The following is a 10147-nucleotide window of genomic DNA, read 5'->3' as shown; positions in this document are numbered from 1 at the left end:
GTTATTGCAGCCCTTCTACATGTGGCTGGGGTGTTGAATTATTCTTTTTTCTCTCAAACAAATGAGCTAGCGTTTCCAGGCTTCTACTACGTGGGCACTGTGTAAATAAAACAATGGATAGATCCCTTTCCAATGTCTCCTTGTTAGGTTTTAATGGCACTGGGTGATTCTGGCTTCTCTTAGCTTTCTGGGAAACCACTGAAAGTTTCTCATCTATAGATAGAAGTCTTTTTCCTGAATAAAATCTTATGTAAAAAAAGACTTTTTTGTTCTTCTAAATTCAACAAATAACAACAAACATGAATATTTCCATATGAAAAGAAGAAAATTGGGGGAAAAAATCATATGAAATCACAAATCTCATCACAGCCTATTGTTGTTTTTTAAAAATATACATCATTCAGCATACTAGTTCCAAAGCTATCTGTCTTACCTCCGTGACCTCTAAACTTCTGAACGTTAATCTCTTTGGCACATTTTTATTTTTATTTTTTTGGCGCATTTTTACAAGTGCTTTTTTTTGTCATTGTTATCATTATCCTATCTTTTTCTCCCTCCTGTCCCCCCAAAAAAAAACCCTCTTCATTTGTAACATACTAGCATAGTCGGGCAAAATATTGGCAATATCAGAAAATATATATTTTATTTTTCACCTCTTTGCCAAAAAGTTGGAAGCATCATGCTTCCTCATCACGTTGACATCTCCTAACATTGATCAGAATTCTTAAGCTTTTCAAAGTTGTTTTTCTTTACAATGTGGTAATCACCTTTTTAAATAGTTTTCTTGGGATCTTTTTTTTTTTTTTCCCATTTCTTATACTGAAGTATTTTGAAGTGGTGATAATGAAAACTGTTTGGTACTGGCTAAGAAACAGAGTGGTGGATGTGGAGTAGGATAGCTACTCAAGACACAGCAGTCAATGACTATAATAATTTACTTTTTGATAAACCCAAAGCTTTTGTGATAAGAATTCAAATGTTCTAAGTCATTCTTGATTAGAGAAATGCAGATTAAAACAGCTCCAAGGTATCCCCTCACACTTATCAGATTGGCTACTGTAACAGAAAAGGGAAATGATAAACATTGGAGAACTTGTGGGGAAATTGGAAAGTGTTGTTGGTGAAGTTGTGAATTGATCCAACCTTTCTGGAAAGCAATTTGGAACTTTGAAACCCAAAGGGTATAAAACTGCCCACCTTGTGATCCAGCAATACCACTACTAAGTCTATCCCAAAGAGATCATTAAAAAAGGGAAACAGACCAACATATACAAAAATATTGATAGTGGCTCTTCGTGGTGGCCAAAGAATTGGAAATTGAGGGGATGCTCATTAGTTGGGGAATGGCTGAACAACCCGTGTTATATGAATGAAATACTATTGTTCTATAAGAAATGATGAGTAGGCAGATTTCCAAAAAACCTGGAAAAACTTACATGAGTGAATGTAAGTGAAATGAGCAGAACCAGAACATTGTACATGGTGACAGCAACCTTGTACAATAATCAACTATGACAGACTTAGCTCATCTCAGCAATAAAATGATCCAAGACAATTCCATAAGATTCATGATGGAAAATGCTGTCCATATCCAGAGTCTGAATGCAAAGTGAAACATATTATTTTTACTTTTTTTGTTGTTTTTTTCTTGTGGTTTTTCCATTTTGTTCTGATTCTTTTTTCACAACATGACTAATGTGGAAATATGTTTAATATGATTATACATGTATAACCTATATCATATTATTTGCTGCTTTGGGGAGGGTAGAGGGAAAAGAGAGAGGGAGAAAAATTCGGAACTCAAAAATCTTGCAAAAATGAATGTTGAAAATTATCTTTACATGTAATTGGGGGGAAAATGAAATACTAGTAAGTTTAAAAAAAAAAAAAATGTTTTGTAGTTATAGTTATATCTTGGTAGATAGACTCCCAAGAATCTTCTATAGTTATTTTGGATAGAATTTCTCTTCCTTTTGGATTTTGTTGTTCATACTGAAAAATGGATATTAGTGTTGATTTATTTTATATTCTTCTATGTTGCTAAAATTGTTATCTTAATTAATTTTAATTGAATTGGAAGGAATCTCTAAGTAGTCCATATCTGCAAAAAACAATAATGTTGTTTCTCTTTTGCTCTTGCTTATTTCCCTGTAATTTATATTTTCATCTTATTGCTATACCTACAACTTATTTTGTCTTTTTTCTTTTTTTTTAAAGCTTTTTATTTTCAAAACATATGCATAGTTTTCAACATTCCCCCTGGCAAAACCTTGTGTTTCAAATTTTTCTCCCTCCCTTCCCCTCACCCCTTCTCCTAAATGGCAAACAATCCAATATGTACATTAAACACGTGCAATTCTTCTATATATATTGCCATATTTATCGGACTGCTTTTTTGTCTTTTTTCGAAGACACTTAATAATGGCATAATAAGAAAAGTAGCAGCAAAATAACTGTGCCATGAACCCCACAGATAATGCATAGAGAACACCCTTGGAGAGGTCCAGATGGAGGAGACACAGAGCCAAAGTACACAGGGAGGGACGTGGGAAGGGAAGCTCACACCTCTGCTCTAGCACTTCAAACTCTTTTTCTGAAGTTGTTATTTAAATTGTCTTTTTGTTCTGTTAATGTAGGTAATTTTTTTTTTTAACAAATATTCATCCAGTTCCTTTTAGTTATCAATTTGGTTGGCACAAAGATAAAATAATTTCTAGTTTTTAATTTGTTATAGATGTTACTTTTTTCATTTTTTAATTTGATTTTCTTCTCTTCTAGATAAAAATAGCTAGTCGATTTTATCAATTTTATTCATTTTTTTTAAATAGTTCCTGCTTTTACTAATCAATTCAGAGGGCATTTCTTTTGCTTCCAAGATTCAATATTAAATTTGGATTTTTTTCAGTCTCTAACTTCTTCAGTGTTTCTATTTTTGCTAGTTTGACTAGATCAAGACATTTTGGGCTCCCTAATCATATTTTTATTGGTATTTTTTCTGGAATCATATTTATTACTCTGGCTTTTTTGTTTGTTTATTTGCCTGACTCATAATACATTCTGCTCCAGCCCCACATTTTCTTGTGAATCTTATTTAAGAGTGATTCTTGTAAACCACATATTGTTGGAATCTATTTTTTAATCATTTCTACTATTTTCTTCTATCTTACGATGAATACATCTACTTTACAATTTATGATTATTAATTGTGTTTTTCCCTTCATCATATCTTCTGTTTTTGTTTTTGTTTTTTTGCTTTTTTTGCTGAGGCAATTGGGGTTAAGTGACTTGCTCAAGGTCATACAGCTAAGAAGTGTTAAGTGTATGAGACCAAATTTGAACTCAGGTCCTCTTGACTTCAGGGCTGATGCTCTATCCACTGCACCACCTTGTTGCCCCCTCATCATATCTTCTTAAGCTTTCCCTCTCTTTCCCTCTTGTCTCCCTCTTTAAAAAGGGTGGTAACAGGAAAGGAATGTAACCTATAATTGAAGCCATCTTGCTTCTCTTCCCCTGGCCCAGACTCTGATCACTGATTCTTACCCCTTCCTTCTTTATATAAAATAGCATCTCCATGATCCATCCACTGAAGTTGTTTTTTATGATTGTTCTCTTCCCAACTCTACCTTATAGCCACCCATCCTTTTTTTCCTATCTTCACCTGTTTCCCTTTTGAGTTTGATGGAAAACAAAAACTTATCTTTGCAAATAAGTATAAGTATGTGCTTAACCCTCTTATGTCAAGCTCTGATAAGAGTGTGGTTCATATGATTCCCATTTCTCTACCTTCTTCCCTGCATAAAATATAGTAAATTCTACTCCTTCCCTGGTGTATTCCTTTTCCCCTTCCTTTTCTTTACTCTCTTAAGATCACCAGAAAAAAACAAAAACACTCTTCAATCTTTGTTTATCTTATTTAATTTCTTCTGTGACCCTGGAAGAGAATGGGATTTTAAAGAGATACATCTCTTCTCTCCCTAAAAGAATATAAATATTTTATCACCATGGAACCTCTTCCAATTAATCAAATATACCTTTGATTGGATTTGTCTTGACTTCTCTGTTTGTGATTCAGAGTTTTTACTCAGCATCGGTCTTCTATCATCAATGTTGAGTCCTCTATTCCGTTAAAGACTGTTTTTTCTCCTACAGGATTATATTATTATATTATGGCTTTCAGGGTAAATTATTCTTAGCTATTAAGCCTTTTTATCTTTGCCTCTTAGAATAACATGATCCACATTTTTTCTGCCTCCCAATTTTGTGTGATTTTAACTGACTTATCCTTAATTCTTGAATTCTTTCTTTCTGGCTCCTTGCAGGATTTTTTTTTTTCCTTTAACCTGGAAGCTCTGAATTTTGGTAAATACATTCCTAGAAGTTTTGATTCGGGGTTTCCTTTCAGCAAGTCACCAATGGGTTTATTCTTTTAACTGTGCCCTCTGTTTCTGGGAAATCTGGGAAATCTAGGCAGTTTTTATTTTCCATTTCTTGAAATATGGTATCCAGGCTTTTTCTTTGTTAATGTTTTTCAGGGACCCTAATGTTTTTCAAATGATCTCTTCATATATTTTTCCAGATCAGTGGAGTTTTTGTTTTTTTTTTTTTAACAGTAGATAAACTTATATGTTATTATATTTTTCGATCTTTTGCTTTTATTCTTTTTAAAAAATTATTTCATAGAGTCACTGAATTTTGTCTGCTCTAATTATTTTTCAGGATGTCTGTTACTTGGATAAGATTTTTACCTTTTGTTTTAAGCTACATATTCTCCCACTTCTTTTCTCCAGAGCTCTTAATTCACTCAAAATTCCTATTTTTATTTCTTGTTTCATTTCTTCCAGTTAGAACTTGTGACAATAATTTTTCTCCTCTGAAGATTTTCTTTTAGTTGTCATGGAATTATTGGGGAGAGGGGGCACTTAACTTTTGAGTATCTCTTGACCCAAAATATTTCTTCGTAATATTCAGGATTTTCCTCCTTTTATTCATATCTCCAACCTCAAATCCTAATTTGGATTTTTGCCTCTTCTTATAGTCTTGGGTAAGTTGTTTAGGTTCTGGTCATTGGCTTCTACAATACTTCCCCTCAAACACACACACACACACACACACACACACACACACACACACCCCAGTTATGTTCATTCAGAATGCCCCTGCTCAGAGCTCCATAGTGGACTGGTATCTGTTCTAGGCTTCCATCTCTCCAAGATACTATCTCCCCTGCCTCCAACCAAGTTGCTGCTTTGGGCTTCCAGCCCATTCAGCTGAACTCGGACTAGGTTTCCTGGCAATACGCTGCCTCTACCACTCATGGTTTCTGGCTGTCTTTTTGCGCAGTCCCGGCCCAGATAGAGAAGGTTATTGGTGCTTCCCTTTGGATTTTGTATCATTATTCAATCTAGTTCTTCAGTTATTATTATTTGCCCTTGATTCTCAGAGGACCATGGCATCAGGAAGGAGATGTCATGAGTTGCAAGTGAATTGGATTTAAGTGAGAGAGGGCTGTGCAAAGTCACCAGCCTTGCTTTCTCTTCCAGAACCATCTGGGGCCGGTGGCTACATGACCAAGTGAGGTTTGGGCAGAGATCCACTATTGGCCAATCAATGAGAGTCAGAGTGATTTCACTTTAAGGCATTTTATTTTTTAAAATAAAATAAATGAGCGCCTTCTAGTAAAACACTAGCCAACTATGATACTAGTATAAGAGTAAAATAAGAGATGGAGAGAAGACTTAAAGGAAACAAGGAATTCTACAAGGTAGAAATGAAGAAGGAGTGAATTTCAGGCATTGGATCCGAATTGTACAAATGGTCTTAAAAAGTTTTATTTGTTTTACTTGAAAATTACATGTGTGTATACATACATATATGTCTATATGTCTATATACACATACATATGTGTGTTTATACACAGAGATAAGTATTAATACAAGGCAATTAATTGATGGATCAAAAGAGAGATTCTCCCATAATCAGAGGAAAGAGTCTCCTTTTCCCTGGGAAAATTTTATGGAAGGAAGGAAAAACACCTGAGTAGGAGATCATGAAGAGTAAAGTAGGAGAGACTGTACATTATTCCAGACCAAGACAAGACTTATCTCCAGGCTTGTAGTAGGGGCCAACAGCCCCCATAAACATATTTTTCATTAACTAATGCCTTATGCCTTAATCACAAGTCAACTTATTTTTTAAAAGGGCTAAATATTGCCTTGTATGAAATGTGAAACTCATGAAATTCCCAGAACACAGCTGGGGTGTCTATAAGGCTTCATTTATTAATAATTATTCATTACCTCTAAAGACATCATAATACAAGAGTTTATTTGGTTTAAAGAATGCATAATTTGTTCATTTTTCTTTCTTACTGTGAGCATTAGCCAACATTGCATGTGTTTGAAGAGCTTTAACCTGAATGTAAATGTATGGATTCTAAATGGTTTTCAGCAGGATATAGGGATCAGGAAGGGAGGGTGAGTTCCAGGAGCAGCTAGAAGTCCAGTTTAATAGCAGAAGTGGTACAGAGAGCATGAATCTTAATGGATTGTAGGAGTAGGGGACTAGAAAGGAAACTGGAAATCATCTACCTAATCTTAAGTTTTTAAGGCTTATTTAGGTGGCACAGTGGATAAAGCATGGGACCTGGTGTCAGGAAGACCTGAGTAGAAATCCAAACTCAGACAACTTACAAGCTGTGTGATCCTGGACATGTCACTTAATTGCTGTCTGCCTCAGTTTCCTCATCTGTAAAATAAGGATCATAATAGCCTCTACCTCCCAAGATTGTGATAAGGATCAAATGAGATAATTCTAAAATGCTTAACACTATTATTATGTTAATTATTATAGCTATTGTCATTATTTGATCATTACAGGACTATGTGAGAGAGTAAGTCTCTATGACTCATGATACCATATTAATTTGAAATTTGATTATAATCTAAGTAAATAATCCAACAAGTTATTGGGATCCCACTGAATACTACATTTTGTTGGCTGCCAAGTGAGTAAAGTTCTAGGCTCTTTTATTTAATAGTTCTTGGATCCAGGTTTCTATTGAGACACTTAATTTCTGCTTATTTGAGTTTTTTAATAACATTATCATCTAATTGTGGAAATATGCATAGAAGAATTGCACATGTTTAACATATATTGGATTACTTTCTGTCTAGGGATGAGGGGAAGGGAGGGAAAAAATTTGGAACACAAGGTTTTACAAGGGTGAATGTTGAAAATTATCCATGCATGTTTTGAAAATAAAAAGCTGTAATAAAAAAATTATCATTATCATCACCAACAATTATTATCTATTGAACACTCATAATGCCCAGATTAGTGCTATGCAAAATATTCCAAGTTTTACAGCCTCTCCATTTACAACCTAATCTCCAAAAGGCACTGTTTAAATTGAATTTAATTAGCTACTCTTTTTTTCCCTCCTTTCCTTCCTTCTATCACTTTAAAGAATTAAAATTTTTGATTCTTCATAGTGCATTGCCGGGGTTTTTTTCATATAATTTTTGCCATATCCTGGTGCTTTGTTCGTATCATTTGGAGAATATGGCTAATAAGTAAATATCAAATCATTTTTCAAAGGAAACAGAAAAGAGCATTTAGTTTTTCTGCTTTTTTCTCAGAATATTGTTTACTTTAATAACCCTGATTAATGAGTTCATCAGTTTCTCAACTCAAATTTAAAGTGCTCTAGCAAAACAAAAATGAATAATGGTGTTATTTTCTATGTTTTAATTAAGATTTTTCTCCCACTCTTTATTTTCAGTGACAATTACTTGTCTTTTTAGGTCAATTACCATGTAGGAAGTATAGGAGTAGGAGATTTAATTTAAACATGATAGCTTATTTCTAGGTGCTGTTGTTATTTTGAGTAGGAGACTTTTCATTCCTCCAGAAAGTGTGTATCCCACATCTTCAGTCACAGCAACTATTTTTATTTGTTCCCTTTATAGCTTTGAACTGCTATTTCAAAGTTGGCAAGTCAAGGCAAATTGACTGTGTAGAGCTTTCAAAATCCCTATGAACACGACTTTCATTATCCTGAAATTCTTCAAATGGCATCTGACTTTCAATCTTAAGAGTTTTCTTTCCATTTTGATTATCTTGAGTTCTCCATTCCCTGGATGTGTTTGTTTGTTTGTTTGTTTTTAAACTTTGATGGTGTCCCCAAAGCAATCCTAATAAACTTAGGATAGAAAAGACTATCTGTATCCAGAAAAAGAATTATAGAAATTGAATATACATCAATACATGCTATGTTCACGTCTCTTTTTTTTCTGTTTTTTTTTTCCCTCTTGTGGTTTTTCCCTTTTGTTCTGATTTTTCTCTCTCAACATGATTCACAAATCAAAGTATATATATTTTTTCCCTCTCGTGGTTTTTCCCTTTTGTTCTGATTTTTCTTTCTCAACATGATTCATAAAGCAAAGTATATTTAAAAAATAAATAAACAAATAAAATGAAAACTGATGGTGTGATCCAGTGACTGCCTCTTTCCTCCCTTTTGCAAACCAATTAGCTGGTGATACATTGGCCAGAGCCCTAGACATGAAATCTGGAAGACCTGAGTTCAAATACAGTCTCAGAAACTTATTAGCTGTGTGACTCTGGGAAAGTCACTTAACCCCTGTTTGTTTTAATCCACTGGAGAAGGAAATGGCAAACTGAAGGCTGAGTGCTGCACCCAGTCTCTATCTAAATAATCTAAATAAGCCAAAGAATCCATATGTATACATTCATGCAGTATTGGCTAATCCCCATAGTAAAGAATAAAAATGTGCAAGTTATGTTTTCTACAAACCAAATAGTTGTTCCCCTAAGCCCTGTATCACAATGTCATTAGAAATGATGAGTAATTATTAATAAATGAAGCCTCATAGACATCCTGGCTAGACTCTGGGGATCTCATGACTCACATTTCATACGAGGCTACATTTAGGCCATTTCCTTCATAAATTGACTTGTGATTAAGGCGTCATTTAATCAAAATTAGCCCTTGGCCTTTCAGCCAGGCTGGATTTGACTTGATATCCTTGGGAACCTAAAAGACCACAGAAAGCACATTGAACTTGGGGTCAGAAGCCATGGCTTATGTCCCCAGCTCTGTCTGAATTCACTTGGCGAGCTGCTTAACTCCTTGAAGCAGAATCAGAGAATTTCAAAGTTGCAAGGGATCTCGGTGATCTGCTGGCCCAAGTCACACTGGAAAAAGAATTCCTGTGATAACAGCTGACAAGCGGTCCTACAGCTTCTGCTTGAAGACCTCCTAGGAGGAAGGGAACCCACCCCCTATGGAAAGAATCCATTCCATTCTGTTGTTGTTCAGTCTTGTTTTAGTCACGTCTGACTTTGTGACCCCATCTGCAGTTTTCTTTGCACAAATACTGGAGAGGTCGGCCGTTTTCTTTTCCAGCTGCTTTTACAGATGGGGAAATTGAGACAGATGGGGTGAAGTGACTTGGACCAGGGTCACATAGTTTTAAGTGTCTGAGGCCAGATTGGAACTCAGCAAGATGAGCCTCTGTGCACTATGTGAAATGCTGCCCATTCCATTTGGGAAGCATTCTAAATGTTAGGAAGTTTTTCTTTGTTTCAAACTGCGGCTCATTCCCCCTTGTTTACAATCATCATAATAACAAACATTTATGTAATGCTTTAACATTTCCAAAAAGCTTTATAAATAAGTCATTTTACCCTCACATCAGCCCTGGGAGCCAGGTGATCTTATTATCCCCATTTTACAGATGAGGAAACTGAGTCAGGCAAAGGGGAAATCACTTGTCCAAGGTCATAGAGCTTGTTCCCTCCGAGGGCTCCCCAGCTTCCCAATATTTTTCATTTCATCTGGAGAATGAAGTTAATGACACTTCTTGATCTGTTTCCTTCACAGGGGTGATGATTTATTCAGTTCGAATGAGTACTAGACTTGGACTGAAAGACTCTCCGGGGTCGTCTAGTCCAACTTCCCGAGAAATGATTTCCAAATGACAGAGGATCATCAAGTGCAAAATGTCTCTCCCCAGATAATAAAAGAGATTATACAAAAGGGGTTACGTGCAATTGAAGCAGGTCAGAGCAAGAAATAAGGCAGAACTGCCATCTAGAGGAGGGGATGGAGGGAGGGAAGAGAAAA

Source organism: Sarcophilus harrisii, chromosome 4, assembly GCF_902635505.1.
Source record: "Sarcophilus harrisii chromosome 4, mSarHar1.11, whole genome shotgun sequence".
NCBI lineage: Eukaryota > Metazoa > Chordata > Mammalia > Dasyuromorphia > Dasyuridae > Sarcophilus > Sarcophilus harrisii.
This window is presented reverse-complemented; position numbering follows the sequence as displayed.